Below are 19,721 nucleotides of genomic sequence, written 5' to 3'. Positions count from 1 at the left end.
TTTATTGAAGAATCAGTAGATTGTAGCAGCTCCATCTACCCCAGGTCTCAGAGATTTTTATTTGGTTTTTGGGCCTGCTGTATTACTGGGTCTATCATTGTTTCCCACAGCAACTGAAGAACAAGATACAGAGACTGAGATGCTATTTGGCAGTGCTACCCTGGCGCCTAGTAAGAGACCAGGATTTACTCCCAACAAGTCTGGCAAAGTATACAAGGTAACTATATTCATGCTGCTGCCTTTCACAAGGGATCAGGAAAGCTAGAGAGAGTTCTTTGCTTTTTATTGCCCTCTGTCCTGATAAGAAGGCAAAAAGATTTCTGTCTTCCTAGTCTGAGCCTATTTGAGAGCAAATGGGAAAATACTTTAATGCTAGATAACAGCTTCTAGTGAGAATCAAAGTGTAGCCAACTCTGTGCCATTTATCAACACCTTACATTAAACTCCTAGGGGCTAATAATTGCCACAGCATTCTATGGTAAGGTTCATCCTGTAACTCCAACAGATGGCCACAATACTAGCTGAACGACACCTTCCATGCTTTTAATAAATGATTTGAGAATGCTGGCTGAGCTACAGGTATGAACCACCGCACCCAGCTTGTTGAAGATTTTTAAAAATTAAGTAGAGTGTTTGCAAGGCTCTGCTTCAATCTGTAACATTAAAATGTTTAAAATTTTATTTAGTATAATAAACATGTATTATGTAAAATGTGTACTTTTAATAAATTTTGACAAACATATGCTCCATAAAACTATCACTATAACAAGGAAATCATGAAATTTGCAGGTAAATGGTAGGAACTGGAAAAGATCATACTGAGCGATGTATCCCAGAAGCAGAAAGACACACAGGGCATATGCTCACTCATATATAATATAGGATAAACCTGCTAAAATCTATACACCTAAAGAAACTAATCAAGAAGGACGACTCTGGCTAAAATGCTCAATCCTCATTCAGAAAAGCAAGGAGGATGGACATCAGAAGGAGAAAACAGGGAACAGGAAAGGAGCCTGCCACAGAGGACCTCTGAAAGGTTCAACCTTGCAGGGTATCAAAGCAGATGCTAAGACTTATGGCCAACCTTTGGGCAGAGTGCAGGGAATCTTATGAAAGAAGTGGGAGATAGTAAGACCTGGAAAGGACAGGAGCGCCACGAGAGTAACAGAACCAAAACTCTGGGCACAGGAGTCTTTTTCTGAGACTGATACTCCAACCAAGGACCATTCATGGAGATAAACTAGAACCCCTGTACAGACGTTGCCCATGGCAGTTCAGTGTCCAAGTGGGTTCCATAGTAATGGGAACAGGGACTGTCTCTGACATGAACTGATTGGCCTGCTCTTTGATCACGTCCCCCTGAGTTGGGAGCAGCCTTACCAGGATACAGAGGAAGACAATGCAGTCAGTCCTGATGACACCTGATAGACTAGGATCAGAAGGAAGGGGAGGAAGACCTCCCCTATCAGTGGACTGGGGAAGGGACATGGGTGGAGAAGGGGAAAGGAGGGTGGAATTGGGAGGGGAGGAGGGAGGGAGCTACAGGGGTAATACAAAGTGAATAAATTGTAATTAATAAAAATTAAAATTAAAAAACCTATCACTATGATGAAGACAATGGACATATCTATGGCTCTAAAAGGTTCCTAGTGGTATTTTTTCTTTTTTAATTTCTTTTTTTTTAAATAGGTAAAAAAAAAAAAAAAATCTTTGCCTAATCTTAGGTGGCGCTGAGAATCAAAGTCAAGTCTGACCATGTTTTCTTGCTAGCCAGCATGTCAATCTCCTGGAAACAGACACCAGATACTTATTTTTGAAGCCCATAACAGAAATTCTTGCTTCCTTTATTTTTAAAAGGTTCTATGTTGATAGAGCTGAAATTATGGGTTAGTGTAGTTCTGTGCCCAGATGGGGTCACCAGAGAGCAGTGGCTCCTCTAGGCTATCTATGTCAAGATGACCAGAACACCTCCTTAACCCGTGTCATCTTATTTCTCTGCTGTTTGGCCTTGGGCTTTGTAAGTGCCTCTATCCATTTTCCCACCAGAGGAAAGACATGTGGCTTTTCAGCTCTCATCCCATGGATCAGGCTGAAACCCCTGCTCCCTCTACTTCATGTGGCTTTTGTCACTTGTTCCATCTTCTCAGGTTCAAACCCCTTGATTTCATGGTCGCAAAATCTTTTTTCCTTACCCCAGCCCCAAGTATAGAGGTCTCCTGTTCCTTCAACCAAAGCAACAGTTAGTAGCTGCCAACTACTGTTATACTACTGGCAAGATACCACTTGGCCTGGCACAAGCCATAGACACATGCTGTAATTCTGACATGTGCTTAGCACAAAATAACTTACTTATTACAAACTTCTATTGCTTTTGGGGTGGCAAAGGATCTAGTTTAAAAAGTTGTATTTTCCTAAATGTCAAGTGATTGACCTCAGTACATGGAAGTATGACTTAGACTGGGCAGGTTTCCTGCCCATGAATGATTAGACACCTAGACAAAGAACCTATTGGGTCTGAGGGTGTGGAGCTGTTAAAGATGCACAAGTAACCTTTTTCCTTTGTTTTACTGGAGTGGTTCTCTAGCTTCTTAATGCTGAGATCCTTTAATACAGTTAGATCCTCATGTTGCGGGTGACCCCCCACAAACATAAAATCATTTTGTTGGTATTTCATAACTGTAATTTTGTTGCTGTTACGAATGGTTTTATGAGTTGTAATGTAAATATCTGATATGCAATCCCCAAAGGGAATGTAACCCACAGATTGAGAACCAGATTGCTTGTTTGTTTGTGGTTTTGTTTTTAAGAGTTTGAAACAGTCTCATTGTATAGTCCCAAGTTAACCTCAAAGTACCAATCTTTCTGCCTCAGCCCCAGGGTTAGACTTTATAGGTGTGGATGGGCCATCATGCCCAGCATGAAACCTTTTCAATGAGTGAGGCAGCTCATCATAAATATATATCTAAAGCTGCTATAAAATGGTAATGTTTGTTAAAAACACATCTCAGTCTGCTTGCTTGACACACAAGAGACCCTGGATTCAATCCCCAGCACACACAAAATGCAGTGGCAGGCTTAGGTCTATAGTCCTAGCTGCTCCAAAGCCTGAGACAGAACTACTTGAACCCAGGAGTTTGAGACAAGCTTGTATAAATAGAGCGAGACTCCCCCTAATATTAAAAAGGGTGGGCAAGGCAAAGTGCAGTTCCCAACTAAAAATGGGATAGAACACTGCCCCACCCTGAGCCAATCCATTCAGGTATCACTACAGTCGTGTGTCGGGATCCACAGCTGGCTGTAACTACATCTGAGCCTAGGAGAAGATCCAGTAAAGCTTGGAAAGGCTGGATGTCTATGAAGGGGGCAGGAGCTCCAACATCACCCAGGGCTCCTTCCTCTCCTTTGAGACAGTCTTCATTCAATTCTGTAGCTTTAGAATAGTCATAATGTTTAACATTCTGGGCATGTGAAGCTCCTCCACACACTGTCTTCCTACAGTGGCTCTATAAAAGATGATTTTCTAGCTCCAGAGCTGGTGCTCAACCCTTACTCAGAAGACCTACAGGTTGTGCAGTGCCAAAACTGCCATCAACCTCCCCACTAGAACCCCTGCACAGATGTAGCCCATGGCAGTTCAGTGTCCAAGTGGGTTACATAGTAATGGGAAGAGGGACTGCCTCTGACATAATCTGATTGGCCTGCTCGTTGATCACCTCCCCCTGAGGGGGGAGCAGCCTTATCAGGCCACAGTAGAGGACAATGCAGCCACTTTTGATGAGAACTGATAGACTAAGATCAGAAAGGAGAGGAGAATCTCCCCTATCAGTGGACTGGGGGAGTGGCATGCATGCAGAAAGGGGAGGGAGGGTGGGATCGGGAGGGGAGGAGGGAGGGGCTTATGGGGGGATACAAAATGAATAAAGTGTAATTAATAAAAAATTAAAAAAAGAAATCAGAAAAATAAAATAAAATAAAAAGTGTCCAACGGTCACCCGGTGATCCATGCTCCTGAGCACCTGCAGCTCAGTGTCCTGTACACAGTAAAGAGCCAGTGATGGCATCCTAGAGGGTGACCTTACCTTCTCTTACTGTTTTCTTTTCCTCTGCTGTGCTCCTTCGGGGCAGGACCAGCTGCCCTGACTCATTCTAGCCCCAGATATAAATACCCCCAGTCTCTGTAAGAGATCAGGAGGATCAACGAAGCACACTGAAAACCTTCCATCCACCCCACCTCCCCAGAATATCCCCATTACCAGTTCCTATGGTCAAGTAAAAGCTATCCTTCCCAGATATCCCTTCAAGCAAAGATGTTCCCCTACCAAGTCGTAGAAGCTTCCTTGTCTTAGATTTCCTGTCCATACAACACGTTCAGTCACATCCTCTGGCCTCCTTCTTTTCCAAACAGACTCACTATGAACCTCTCTGGCTGGCCTCAAAGTCCCCATCCTCTTCATGATTGCTGGAACAATCATGCCCACTTTTCCTTCAACTTCCCCTTTCTTTCAGAGATGATCTTACTATATTTCATAGTTTGGTGTCTAGCTCCACGCTTAAGGTCTTTTGTCTCAGCCTCTCCAGTACCTGAAACTATGTATAAGCACCCAGTTTAGTCATTCTTTAGCTTCCCTGCTAGCCTGCTTCCATTTTCATTTTTCAGACAAAATGTCCAAAAATAATGAAATAGTTGACAAATTGGTATCATGTTTAATTAAGACTAGAATATTATTATGAATAAAGCTGTTATGACCATGGTTGAACAAATGTTCTTGTTGTGTACTTGAGCATATTTTGGATATATGCTTGGGAGTGGTATAGTTGGATCTTGAGGAAGTGATATTCCGTAGTGTCTGAAAAAGCTCCAGGCTGATTTCCAAAGTGGTTGTAAAGTTTACATTCCCACCAGCAATGGAGGAGGGTTCCTCTTTCTCCACATCCTCTCCAGCATATATTATCACTTGAGTTTTTGATCTTAGCCATTCTGATGGGTGTAAGGTGAAATCTCAGAGTTATTTTGATTTGCATCGTCCTGATGAGTAAGGATGCTGAACATTTCTTTAAGTGTTTCTCTGCCAGTCTATATTCCTCTATAGAGAATTCGCTGTTAACTCTGTACTCCATTTTTAATTGGATTACTTGATTTGTTGCTTTTTAACTTCTTTAGTTCTTTATACATTCTGGATATTAGCCCTCTGTCAGATATAGGTTTGGTGAAGATCCTTTCCCAGTCTGTAGGCTGTCATTTTGTTCTGATGTGTCCTTTGCTTTACAGAAGAACCCCTGCTCAGATGTAGCCCATGGCAGCTCAGTATCCAAGTAGGTTCCCTATTAAGGGGAACAGGGACCAGACCGTCTCTGACATGAACTCAGTGGCAGGCTCTTTGACCACTCCTTGTGAGGGGGTATCAACCTTGCCAGGCCAAAGAGGAGGACAATGCAGCCAGTGTTGATGAGACCTGATAAATTAGGGTCAAATGGAAGGGGACAAGCACCTCCCCTATAAGTGGACTTGGAGAGGGGCAAGGTAGGAGATGAGGGAATGACCATAGAATTGGGAGAGAATGAGGCAAGGGGCTACAGCTGGGATACAAAGTGAATAAACTGTAATTAATATAAAAAATAAAAATATAAAAATTTTAAAAAGTAGAAAAAAAAGACTAGAATATTAAAATTATCCAGGAACAAAATTTGGAATAAATCAGCAAGAATGAGAGATTATACATTAAAAAAAACTAGAGAGTTTACCCCTAACACTAAAAAATAAGGGGAAATGGAGAACGAAATAAAACCAGGACAACCGTATGAGAATAACTATTATAAGGAATCCATCACCAGATTGTGGGTCACACCCTTAATCCCAACACATAAGAATTATAGTAATTTAAATTTAAAAGATTTTTGCAAAACGCAGGGTGAAATTCAAAGTGAATGTCCTTTGTGATCTAAATATAAGTATAATTAAACCTTCAATTTATAAATAAAGAGAAAGGGGAATATATTTTTATATATCCACACATGCTAAGGTGTGGTTAATTTCAAAATAATTTTTTAAATTGAAATTGAAAGATAATACTTTTTCTGTTGCCAGAAATCATTTCCCCCTAGGAATGATATAATCTGCCAAAAACCCTAAACCTCCAGAGTTAGGGTTGGGGCAGAGTTTTGCTTTTTTCTTTCCAGGAGAATAAAAGCACAAGACCACTGGACAAGTGAATCATCTAAGGAAAAAGGATGGGTCAACAGGACAGGGGCCTACCACAGAGGGCCTCTGAAAGACTCTATCCAGCAGTGTATCAAAGCAGATGCTGAGACTCTTTTTTCTGTATCATTTTTTATTTTATTTTTATTAATTACAATTTATTCACTTTGTATCCCCCCCTGTAGCTCCCTCCCTCCTCCCCTCTCAATTCCACCCTCCCTTCCCCTTTTCCATCCATGCCCCTTCCCCAGTCCACTGATAGGGGAGGTCTTCCTCCCCTTCCTTCTGATCCTAGTCTATTAGGTCTCATCAGGACTGACTGCATTGTCTTCCTCTGCATCCTGGAAAGGCTGCTCCCAACTCAGGGGATGTGATCAAAGAGCAAGCCAATCAGTTCATGTCAGAGACAGTCCCTGTCCCCATTTCTATGGAACCCACTTGGAAACTGAACTGCCATGGGCTACATCTCTGCAGGGGTTCTAGGTTATCTCCATGAGTGGTCCTTGATTAGAGTATCAGTCTCAGAAAAGACCCCTGTGCCCAGATTTTTTGGTTCTGTTGCTCTCCTTGTGAAGCTCCTGTCCTTTCCAGGTCTTACTATCTCCCGCTTCTTAAGATTCCCTGCACTCTGCCCAAAGGTTGGCCATAAGTCTTAGCATCTGCTTTGATACCCTGAAGGGTAGAGCCTTTCAGAGGTCCTCTGTGGCAGGCTCCTTTCCTGTTCCCTGTTTTCTCCTTCTGATGTCCATCCTCCTTGCTTTTCTGAATGAGGAGTGAACATTTTAGCCAGAGTCCTCCTTCTTGATTAGTTTCTTTAGGTGTACAGATTTTAGTAGGTTTATCCTATATTATATGTCTAATATCCACTTATGAGTGAGTATATACCCTGTGTGTCTTTCTGCTTCTGGGATACCTCACTCAGTATGATCTTTTCCAGTTCCCACCATTTACCTGCAAATTTCATGATTTCCTGTTTTTTTTTTAATTGCTGAGTAATATTCCACTGTGTAAACATACCACAATTTCTGTATCCATTCCTCATTTGAGGGCCAACTGGGTTGATTCCACCTTCTGACTATTACAAATAAAGCTGCTACAAACATGGTTGAGCAAACTTGCGCATCTTTTGGATATATGCCCAGGAGTGGTATAGCTGGATCTTGAGGAAGCACTATTCCTTATTGTCTGAGAAAGCACCAGACTGATATACAGAGTGGTTATACAAGTTTACATTCCCACCAGCAGTAGAGGAGGGTTCCCCTTTCTCCACATCCTCTCAAGAATGTGTTGTCACTATGGGAGATCTTTCCGTCTTCTGATATCTTCTTCTAAGTGTTTCTTCAGAATTTTTTCATACAATGCTGTGGGCCAAGCCAGCCGGGAGTCCTCACCCTTGGGAGAATCAGGCGTTTGGATATCAGGTTAGACACAGGTAGGTGAAATAACAGAGATCACACCAAGTAGTGTTGGTTTGGATCTACTGCACTTTACTGAAGTCAAGCCAACACTTATATAGTGATTACATAAAGCAGCATCTGAAGTTGACGTATTTCCTGGAACATATACAAAGTTTATATTTTAACTGAAGGTGATCTGGTAAAAGGCAGTGTCTAAAAAAAATCTTGGCCTAAAAGCCTCTTAAGCAGAGCAAACATAGAACTAGTGTTATTGCTGCTAATTTAGTGAGTAGAGGGCCAGGGGCTGTTAATAGCTAAGTTGGCTAAAGGTTTATAACCCCCCTAGAGTTAAGCATTGAGGAGAATTCCTCCTGTTTGTCTTGCTAAGGATTTACAATCTTTCCTTAATGATAAGATGCTTGAGCTAGCCTGTCCGTAAAACTCATAGTATAATATAAAACTCTCTGACCTCCTATGTTTGCCTATCTTCTTTTTGCCTCATCATAAACACCTGTGTTTGGTAATGGTTTTGTAGTAGTTTTACTGTAGTGGGAATGTCCAGAGCATTTATCCTAACAGATCCTGATTAAATATTTTCTTTAGAAAGCCCTAAAACTCTTGTCCCTTTATTAACTACAATGTTTGGTTTTTCCACAAGCAATTCCTGATGCTAAATCTGATTTATTATCTCTCCTAAAATTTTATTTTCCTTCTACTCTTATTTGCTAAAGCTTTTAGTAATCTATTAGAAATGTGTTTCCTTGAATAGTTAACTGTGCTGTTCCAAGAATCATAGAGAAACAGCAAAAAAGCTCATCAATCCACTCTTGCAACTGAGTAAGTGTGGGACTTTCAGAATATGTCTTTTTGGCTTAGATGGCCATGTTAGGATTCTTGCTAGTGACCTCCAGGGAGCATATTTCCAAAGAAAACGTATCTCCCGTCTAGTAGCACAATCTATTGATATGCTACACAGACGATGCTGGAGAGGGTGTAGCAATACAAGTCTGACTTTCTTGGTTAGGGTCACACCAAGGTACTTTATGTTCTTTGTAAGGGTTTGTTTCTCTAATTTCTTTCTCAGCCCTTTTCTCTTTTGTATACAGGAGGGATACTGATTTTTTTGAGTTAATTTTGTATCCACCCTCTTTGCTGAAGATGTTAATCAGCTGTAGAAGTTCTCTGGTAGAATTTTTGAGGTCACTCAAGTACACTATCATATCATCTGCAAATAGTGATACTTTGACTTCTTCCTTTCTAATTTGTATCCCCTTGATCTCCTTTAAATGCCTTATTGCTCTAGCAAGGACTTCAAGAACTATGTTGAAGCGATATGGAGAGAGTGGGCAGCCTTGCCTTGTCGCTGATTTCAGTGGGAATGATTTAAGTTTCTGTCCATTTAGTTTGATGTTTGGCTATAGGCTTGCTACATATTGCCTTTACTATATTCAGGTATATGCCTTGTATCCCTGATCTCTCCAAGACTTTAAACATAAATGAATGTTGGATTTTGTCAAATTCTCTTTCAGCATCTAAGGAGATTATCATGGTTTTTTTCTTTCAGTTTGTTTATATGGTGGATCACATTGATGGATTTCTGTATATTGAACCACCCCTGCATGCCTGGGATGAATCCTACTTGGTCATAGTGGATGATATCTTTGATGTGTTCTTGTATTCAGTTTGAAAGTATTTTGTTAAGTATTTTTGCATCAATATTCATAAGGAATAGATAAACCCTTAGCCAAACTAACTAAAAGACAGAGAGACACTATCCAAATCAACAAAATCAGAAATGAAAAGGGGGATATAAGGACAGACACTGAGGAAATTCAAACAATCATTAGGTCTTATTTCAAAAGCCTATACATCACAAAATTTGAAAATCTAAATGAAATGGACAATTTTATTGATTGATTCCACTTACCAAAGCTGAATCAAGACCAGGTAAATCAATTAAATAGTCTTATATCCCCTAAGGAAATAGAAGTGGTCATCAAAAGTCTCCCATTCAAAAAAAGCCCAGAACCAGATGGTTTCAGCGCAGAATTCTACCAGACCTTCAAAAAAGAGTTAACACCAATACTCTTCAAACTATTCCACAAAATAGAAACAGAAGGAACACTACCAAACTCATTCTGTGAAGCCACAGTCACCTTGGTACCTAAACTTCACAAAGATGCTGAGATTCTTAACCCAACTTTGGGCAGAGTACAGGAAATCCTGTCCTCTGAATTCTGAAAGTAGGGGGAGATAGTAAGACCTTGGGAGGACAGGAGCTCCACAAGGAAAGTAACTGAACCAAAATATCTGGGCACAGGGGTCTTTTCTGAGACTGATACTCCAACCAAGGACCATGCATGGAGATAACCTAGAACCCCTGCTCATATGTAGCCCATGGCAGCTCAGTCTCCAAGAGGGTACCTAGTAAGGGGAACAGGATTGTCTTGACATGAATTCAGTGGCAGGCTCTTTTACTACCTACCCCCCCCAAAAAAAAGGGGCATCAGCCTTGCCAGGCCATAAAGGAGGACAATGCAGCCAGTCCTGATGAGACCTGATAAGCTAGGGTCAGATGGAAAAGAAGGAAGACCTTCCTTATCAGTGGACTTGGAGAGGGGAATGGGAGGAGATGAGGGAAGGAGGGTAGGATTTCGAGGGAATGAAGGAGTGGGCTACAGCTCAGATACAATGTGAATATACTGTAATTAATATAAAAATAAAAATTTAATTAAAAGAAGAGCAAATGTCCCAAGAAAAAGAGTAAATTAACCAAGTGATATCACCCACCTCCAGCTGGCTGGCCTGAAATCATGCCAGCACCCATGCCACTATCTTGGCCCACTGAGTGGCTGCTCCTTCCCACTGGGCAAGTACCCTATGAGGGCTGAGGTTGGGACAGCCAGAGCAGCCACTCCATTTTTTTCTTCCTGCCATGTGGCTGGCCCACCCATGGTGGATTCCAAAATGCTTGTCTCTGCTGCCTTCTACAGACTTAAGTGGCAAATATGGTTCCAATTCAATTAAAAATTAAAGCTGGCATTAGGGTTGGAGCATGGCTTTCTCCTCTTTACCCACATGTACTTGTTAAAGGAATGTCCAAAATCTCTGTCTCATAGCAGAAGAGCCACCTTGTATGGGACAGAGGAGAACAAAAAAACAAGGGACGATTTTATTGTCATTAATCTCATAGTCGTTTGGTTTTCATTTGACTCTAAAACTTTTCTTAAGGTATAAATAATATCTCAAAAAATTTAAGATTATTATGTATGTATAAGCTTTCTGTTGTGATACTAGTAGGCATACAGAGTACTAACTAATTCTAGAAATAAGCTATATCTAGCTTCCTGTATGTGTTTTCAGGTTTGAGTCAGAAACAGGTAATGAGGAACAAAGTTTATGTACCTCAGATGTACTTAATAGATTGTGGTCCTCAAACCTTTTGGACATCTGTTAAGTTTTCACCAACCTATGACCATTCCTACCAGTAACCTTTGAGGTATCCAAGATGATAATGGGTTCCTGCAACGATGAATCAATCTGGACTGTGGAAACACCAACCACTGGGAAAAACTGCTCCAAGCCTCTCTGCCACCAGGTTCTGAGCAAACACTGGACACCTTTCGGTTGACTGCTGTGTTCTAGTCAGGATTGCCACTAAGCTGACAAACACCATCCAAAGATCAGTTTTAGACTACAAACTGCTCAGGACATCCAAATTGCTGAGTTCATAGGAGACTGACAAGAACATTTTACATAACTTGGAACTCAAAAATATTTAATCCCAAGACTGCCAAATACAACCAAGATGGACTTTGTGTAAATCTTGACAGAAATATCTTCATTATTGTAAATAGTTTTACTATGTTAGATTTAAAACCTTTCTTTTTTAGGTTTTAGTGTTGTTGTTTGGTCAGTTGGTTTGGTTTGGTTTTCGAGACAGGGTTTCTCTGTGTAGCCTTTGTTCTACTTGACTCATTTTGTAGACCTGGCTGGCCTTGAACTCATAGAGATCTGCCTACTTCTGCCTCCCTGAGTGCTGGGACTACAGTCGAGTGCTGGGATTACATGCATGTGTCATTACGCCAAACCTTTCCTTTTTTATGTAGGCAAAAAAAGGGAAATGTTGCAGGATATTTAATCACACTGTGAACCCAAGATTGTGTTGTTTACTCGAAAAACCTGTTTCTTGTTGTGGTATGGCTCACCCTTAGCACACACTTTTAATCCAAGAGCTATCTTCTTGAATATTGTAAATAGGATTAAATATAGTTAACCCTAGGTCAAGAGGCAGAGCAAGCAACCAATTGACAGGAAGTGAACATAGGAAAAAGAAAACAGAGAGAGTAATAGGAAGTCAGGAGGATAGATAGTGAGCTGCACAGGAAGGAGAAGGGAGGGGCATTCAGTTGGAAGGAGGCTATTAGAGACAGTGTAGGAGTGAGGGTGTTCCTTCTGGGGTGTTGGCTGAAGAAGGTTACCTGGGTGCTTTCTCTGGCTCTCTGAGCAAGCCGATTTTCAACTCAATATCTGTCTCCCAATTCTATTGGTAAAATGAAATGGTTGAGGTTTTATTAAAAACATTTTACTTCTCTCTTTTACCTTTCTTCTCATAGCATTACTGGTCTACATTAGATAGAGAGTTAGAGTGACATCCCTAATGTCCTAGTTACTGTCTATTGCTGTGATAAAACTATTACCAAAAGCAACTCAGAAGGGGTATATTGTATCCACCCTTGAGGGAAGTCAGGGCTGGAACCTGGAGGCAGGAACTGAAGCAGAGGCCATAGAAGGATAATGCTTATTGCTTATGGCTTGCTCCCCATGTTTTGTTTGTTTGGTTGTTGGTTTGGTTTGGTTTGGTTTTTCGAGACAGAATTTCTCTGTATAGCTCTGGCTGTCCTGGAACTCACTCTGCAGATCAGGATGGCTCAAACTCATAGAGATATGTCTAACTCTAGCTCCCAAGTGCTGGGATTAAAGGCATGCACCACCACTGCCTGGATCCTATTGCTTTCTTATAGCACCCAGGACCACCTGCTCTAGGGTGGCACAACCTCTGGTGGTTTATGACCTCAACTGACGTTCTTTCAAGATGACTCTAGTTTGTGTCAAGTTGCTAAGAAACTAATCAGGACACCTAATGTCAAAGAATCATTAGCATCACTACATGGGAGGCAGAGACAGGAAAATAAAAGTTCAAGGTCAGTCAGTCTGAGGCCAGGCTGGTCTTAAATGAGACTTGGAGCACAACATTCACTAATAGTAATTTTATAAAATGCTCAGTCTGTGCTGTGTTTTATATACTTTCCAGATGTAATCGCAAAGCCCTAGAAGTATTTATATGACACTATCATCACTTTGAAGTTAAATGAGACACAGAGATTAAGCACCACGACAAAGGTCTCAGGGCTAGCATGAAGACTGGAAACTAGAAAGCCTCATTTGTTACCTTGAAGTTTCAACCTCTTTTGCAGGCACAAGGTCTCAAACTCCTGAACCTTAAGTGTGAAATCTGCCTTTAGGCTGTTTCCAGCCCCCTGTCCTTTGCTTTCTTGCTCAGGTTGGACCCTGCTGTCACCTAGGAAAGAACATGAGGAAACTGAGAGCCCTAATAAGAACCATCAATACCTTCTGGAGCTGTAGAGATGGCTCAGTGGTTAACAACACTGGCTGCTATTGCAGAGGACCAGGGTTCAATTCCCAGCACCTAGATGACAGCTCAGAGCTGCTTGTAACTCCAGCTCCAGGGGACCAGTGGCCTCTTCTGGACACCTGCACCCATGTTTTTAAAAACCAGAAGCTTGCCTATAGCCTCTCTTTCCGCTCCAAGAGCCTAAAGGATAGCAGCACCTAGAGAACCCAACCACCACAGTAGACCCAATACATGAAAAGCTCTAGGCCACATTTGGTGGACCAACACATCACACCTCCCCACCATCCATCATGGGTACCTAGGCTTATTGCAGCCTCCTTTATTTTTTCTGGGTGAGCTATGTCTTACCAGCCAGGACCTTGTATAAGTGTCCTTCCTTTCTGGAGAATTTTAGAAAGCATGCCTTGGTGCCTAGAAGATGGATGGGAGTGGTGAAAAGCACAGTAACAGAAAGACAACAAGAGGGTGGTGGAGGCAACAGCCTAAATCTGGAAGTGGGGAATGATTTGGGCTCGGTTGAGCTTGGGATGTGACCTGGGCTAAACCACCCACAGTAACAGAAAAGAGTGGCAAAGATTCCCTAGCTTGTTTGGAGAAGCCCCAGGTTACTCAACACTCACACACACAGAGTGCCAGCCTCCTGGCATCTACAGGCTTGTAGATGCGGCCACCTCAGCCATCTACAGGCTTTGTAGTGCCTCCAACAGCCTTGGCTCCAGCTCTTCCTCCAGCATCCCGTGCCAGCTGTCCATGCCTAAAAGAGGACAAGAGGAATATCCTGTCCCCTTTTCAATGAAAGAATTGACTTTCTTGCTTATTTTGTTTTGGTTTGGTTTTATATTTGCTTTTGCCTTGTATCACCTTGTTATCGCATTCAGCTCTGGCCTTCAAAATTGGTGATTCCTGGTCAAAGTCAAATACATGTAGAACATTTCCCCAGTTGTAGTTGTGCAGAGGAACCCCCAGAATAAGAAACCAGTATAAGCTATTGCCCTTCCTGTAGTCTAATATGCAAAGCATAGCCTTCTGCTTTATGGGAAGATCTGTATATCACATATATATGTATATATCTATATATCACATGCGCGCACTAAAGTGTGTGCCTGAACTTGCTTCCCTTCTTTTGAATTTGCTGGTATGAGATTATTTATATCCTGTGTTTTCATGGGTGCAGTTAACTTCCTTGGGTGGGAGTTTTTCTTCTAGTACCTTCTATACGTCTAGATTTGTGGAAAGACATTGCTTAAATTTGGTATTGTCATGGACTATCTTGTTTTCTCCATGTATAGCAAATGAATGTTTTGCTGGTTATAGTAGTCTGTGTTGGCATCTGTTGTCTCTTAGAGTTTTCAGAATACCTGTACAGGCCCTGCTGGCTTTTACAGTCTTTCTTGAGAAGTCAGGTCTAATTCTAATATTTCTTTATATGTTACTTGGCCTTTTCTCCTTGCATCTTTTTAATATTTTCTTTTTCTGTATGTTTAGTGTTTTGATTATTATGTGGCAGGGGGACTTTTTTTTTTTTGGTCTAATTCTACTTGTTGTTTTGTAAACTTCCCATTGTACCTTTACAGGTATGTCCTTCTTTAGGTTGGGACAACTTTATTCTATGATTTTGTTAAAAATAATTTTTAAGCCTTTGATCTGGGAATCTTCTCCTTCTTCTATTCCTTTTATTCTTAGGTTTGGTCTTTTCATAGTGACCCAGATTTCCTGAATGTTTTGTGTAAGAAATTTTTTCAGATTTAACATTTTCTTTGACCTATGTATCTATTTTTTTCTATCATCTCTTCAATGTCTGATATTCTTCCTCCTATCTCTTATATTCTGTTGGTGATGCTTGTCTAGGTTTTCCATTTCCAGGTTTTGATCAATTTTTATTTCCTCTACTACTTCTATTTCCAATTTTACATCTTGAACAGTATTATTCATTTCTTTCAAGTGTGTTTTTGTTTGTTTGTTTTGTTTCCTTAGCATTCTTTTAGGGATTTATTGATTTCCAACATTTTTTGCTTGCTTGTCTTTCCCTTGATTTTTTAAAGGATTTTTCATTTCTTCTTTTTAAGGTTGTTTTGATTTGTTTTATTTTTGGTTTGGCTTGACTTCTTTGGGGTTCATCTGTGTTGGAATGTTCAGGGCTTGTTTCTCTGATTGCTGAGCTCTTGTGTTGACATATTGTCTTGGTGTTGTTGACTGTGTTCTGACACTGGCATCTAGGTATATGGATTTGGGGTGATTTTAGGTCTATGTGTCAATTTCTGAGTTTGTCTTTGTTGTTTTTCCCTTGGTTTTGGTTTCCTCTTTGGTCTTCTGTCTGGAGTGTCCTATGTTTGAATAGAGGTTCTTTACCTAAGTCGGGGGCTATAATTCTGGCTGCTTTTGTGGCCTCTGCTCCTCAACTCCACTGGAGTTGGGGACCAAGGTATTTTCATAAGGACAGATGGCGTGATTTTCAGTAGGCTGGGCAGACACTGAATGGGGACTGTCTGGCTCAAGCAGGCTGCCTATGGTTCTGGTGGCCTGGAGTGTCCTCTGGTCCAGCAGGGTCCACTGGCTGGAGTTTAAGTTCAGGATATGAGGAAGAGGAGGAGAGGGCCAGTTGGGGGTGTGCTGGGAAAGCACTGAGAAAGTGGGTATCATCCACTGGTGACCAATTTACCTGGGGTTCTTGTGGCTGGCTGGAACAGTTGTGGGCCAGGATATGGTGACAAGGGGGAATAGGTGGTTGAGTGTAGGCTGGAATGACTAGGAAGGAATGTTGGTGGTCTGTGGGTGGAAATGATGTACCTGAGCTTCTAGTTGCAAGCTTAGACTATAGTGGAGCAGGAGGTTTCTTCTGGAGTTGTGGGCCTGGATTTAGTGATGAGGAGAGTAATATAGTTAAAAGTACACTGGGTAGGCACTGAGGGAGTGTTGGTGTTCTGCTAGTGGTGTGGTGGGGAGGTTGGAAGTCTTACTTGAGGTTCTGGATGCCAGCTACTGTAGCCACTGATAAAGCAGAAGGCTCCTGGTGGAGTTTTGGGCCAGGATATGGTGATAAGAACAGCAAAGATTTTTTTTTAAAGATAGGGCTTTATGTATCCCTGGCTAGCTTTGGTGTAGCTGAATAATCATGAACTTTTGATGATCTGGCTTCCACTCCTTAAGTGTGAGGATTACAGTGACATACCACCATAGCTGGTTTGTGTCATATTGGAAAAAAAAATTCTTTAAGCATGCAGGACAGGTACTCTACCAACTGCTTTCTTAGCCCCTGCATGAGGGTTCTTTAACATGGAATGTAAATGCTGGCATTTTGTCAAACACACCATCAGGTGATGCTAATTAAGTCACATCAAATCTCTATTACATGATGAGAACAAATGGCTGTTCATCCAGAACACTGACACTGTGGGTCAATCTTGGTGGAGGAATGCATGCCATGAGTACATAAGTCCCTGATTGACTTCATTTCCAAAGGGGGAAAATGATCAGAGAGTAACAGTACGGTACATGTTCTAAGAAAGTCTTGGCATATCGTGTGGCTTTAAACTAGTGTGTTTAATGGTGTGTGTATGTGCATATAAAAACCTTACTGAGTTTGTTCTTTGACAGTTCCCTGTATATAAAGTACATTCTGACTGCTCTAATTTGTATTCTTTGTATTCTCCCACACCTTTCCTCTCTACAAGTTTTTAATGAAAATTTTGTATTTTAAATTTATTTTATATTTTTGTTAAAATATAATGACATTCCTTTTATTTTTCCTTCTAATCCTTCCCTTGTCCCTTCCCTTCTCCTTGTCCCTACTTCACTCAGTAGACAATTTCTCTTTCTCACACACACAGACACACACACACACAATCACCAGCACCAGCAACAACAACAACAGAATAACAGGAATTAGCAAACATTGGTCATTTATATCTTTCAATCTCAATGCACTCAATCCCAACCCCCCAAAAAGAAACAGGCCAACAGAATGGTTGTGAAAACAAGATCCATTCTTCTGATGCATACAAAAAAATACACCTCAGCAACAAAGATAGACATTTCTTCAGAGTGAAAAGACAAGAAATAAGCTGGTGTAGCCATTCTAATATCTAACAAAATAGATTTTCAACTAAAATTAATCAAATGTGACAGGAGAGACACATCATACTTATCAAAGCAAAGATCCACCAAGATGAGCTTTCAATTCCTTTATTATTTTTATTAATTACAGTTTATTCACTTTGTATCCCAGCTGTAGCCCCTTCCCCCATTCCCTCCTAATCACACCCTCCTTCCCTCTTCTTCTCCTATGCCCCTCCGCAAGTCCAATGATAGGGTATGTCCTCCTCCCCTTCTATCTGACCTTAGTCTATCAGGTCTCATCAAGACTGGCTTCTTTGTCTTCTTCTGTGGACTGGTAAGGCTGCTCCCCCCTCAGTGGGAGGTGATCAAAGAGCCAGTCCATGAGTTCATGTCAGAGATGGCCCCTGTTCCTATTGGGGAACCCTCTTGGACACTGAGCTGCCATGGACTACTGCTGTGCAGGGGTTCTAGGTTATCTCCATACATGGTCCTTTTTTGGACCATCAGTCTCAGAAAAGACCCCTGTGCCCAGATTTTTTGGTTCTGTTGCTCTCCTTGTGGAGATCCTGTTCCCTTTATGGCTTTCTAACTCCCCTTTCTTTCATAAGATCCCCTGCACTCTACAAAAAGTTTGGCTATGTATCTTAGCGTATGTTTTGATACCCTGCTGGGTAGAGTCTTTCAGAGGCCCTCTGTGATAGGCTCCTGTCCTGTTCCCTGTTTTCTCCCTCTTCTAATGTCTATCTCGTTTACCTTTCTGAATGAAGATTGAGCATCTTACCAGGGTCTTCCTTCTTGATGAACTTCCTCAGGTGTGCAGATTTTAATATGTTTATCCTACATTATATGTCTAATAGCCACTTATGAGTGAGTATATACCATTTTTGTTTTTCTTCTTCCGTTATTAATGTTGAACTGTCTTTTGTACCCATGTTATAAGAAGGAATGTTCCCCAATTATTCCTGATTGACTGATAAAAAGCCTACATTTGGGTAGGGCAGAAGTTGGTAGCTCTGGCTAAGATTTGGAGACTTAGAGGACAGGAAGATCCAGGGAAGAACACAAGGATAGGAGGATGGGGAAAGAAAAAGCCACCATGGGTTACATGGAGAGAGAACCACATGGCCAGAATGGATGGAGGAATTGGCCCAGATGGGAGAATAAGTAAATATTTATGGAATTATGGATGGGAGGTAACCTGGGATGGGGCTGGAAAGTAAAGGTAGTTTAGAAGGCTAATATATGCCTTTCCCCAGGTAAGATAAGGCTATTTTAATATCTGTCAGGTGTCTGTGTTATTTATTGTTTGTGATAGTGGGTTATATATATCACCATAATAATTATAGGACTAATAATAAATATTGCTAGATCATACCACTAATTAACAGTAACACCAAATATACTGAAGATAAAGTGGGAAGAGCCTAGAACCCATTGGCACAGGAGAAAACTTCCTGAACAGAACTCCAACAGTACAGGCATAAAGAACAACAAACAGTAAATGGGACATGATGAAATTGAAAAGCTTCTATAAAGCAAAAAATACAGTCAATACAACAAAGTGACAACCTAAAGAATGGAAAAAGAATTTCACCAACTCCACACCTGACAGAAAGCTAATATCATATATATGTATATATGTGTATGCATATACATATATTAATGAAGAAACGAGACATCAGCAAACCAAATAATCCAATTAAAAGTGGGATTCAGATCTAAACAGAATTCTCAATGAGAAATCTCAAATGACTGAGAAAGAAATGGGTGAAACAACTGGTATTGGGAGGCAGTCTGAGGGGAAGGTAGAAACCTAGTGCAACAGGAACTCCAAGAAATCTATTAGGCTAACCCTAGTTAAGACTCCTAGTAATGGGTGATACAGAGCCTGAAATGGCCATCTCCTGCAACGAAGCAAGACTTCCAGTGGAAGTCTTGGGACACAAATCCCACCCAAAACTGTCAACCTACAATTTTTCCTGCCTTCAAGACATGCTGGGGTGAAGGTGGCACAGAAATTGTGGGAGTGGCTAACCAATGACTGGTCCAGCTTGAGACCCATGCCACAAGAGGGAGCCTACCCCTGACACTGCCTGGAGGTCCAGAAACCACAGGTTGGGTGTCCGTGAGATCTAGTATAGAACCAAACTTGAATAGCAAAAAAGGGTCAATTAAATGATGCCTAATAGTGTTCTTCTATAGACATAAACTGGCACCTAAGACAATTGTCATCTGAGAGACTTCGTCGAGAAACTGATGGGAACATATACAGAGACCCACAGCCACAAATTATGTGGAGGGAAATCTTGCTAAAGAGGGAGAGGAAGGAGTGTAGGAGCCAGAAGGGTCAAGGATAAAACACACACACACACACACACACACACACACACACACACACACACACACACACACA

General features: G+C 41.3%; 1 pseudogene; it reads left to right on the top strand.

Moving 5' to 3' along the window:
* LOC129684835 (protein regulator of cytokinesis 1-like) overlaps positions 1-265 on the top strand; it is a 30,264-nt pseudogene extending 29,999 nt beyond the window's left edge.
* Positions 266-19,721: the final 19,456 nt, after the last annotated feature.

The sequence above is a fragment of the Psammomys obesus genome, unplaced genomic scaffold (genome assembly GCF_907164565.1).
Source record: "Psammomys obesus unplaced genomic scaffold, mPsaObe1.curated_primary_1811, whole genome shotgun sequence".
NCBI lineage: Eukaryota > Metazoa > Chordata > Mammalia > Rodentia > Muridae > Psammomys > Psammomys obesus.
Note: the sequence above shows the minus strand (reverse complement) of the source record. Positions and strands in the feature narration are given on the sequence as shown.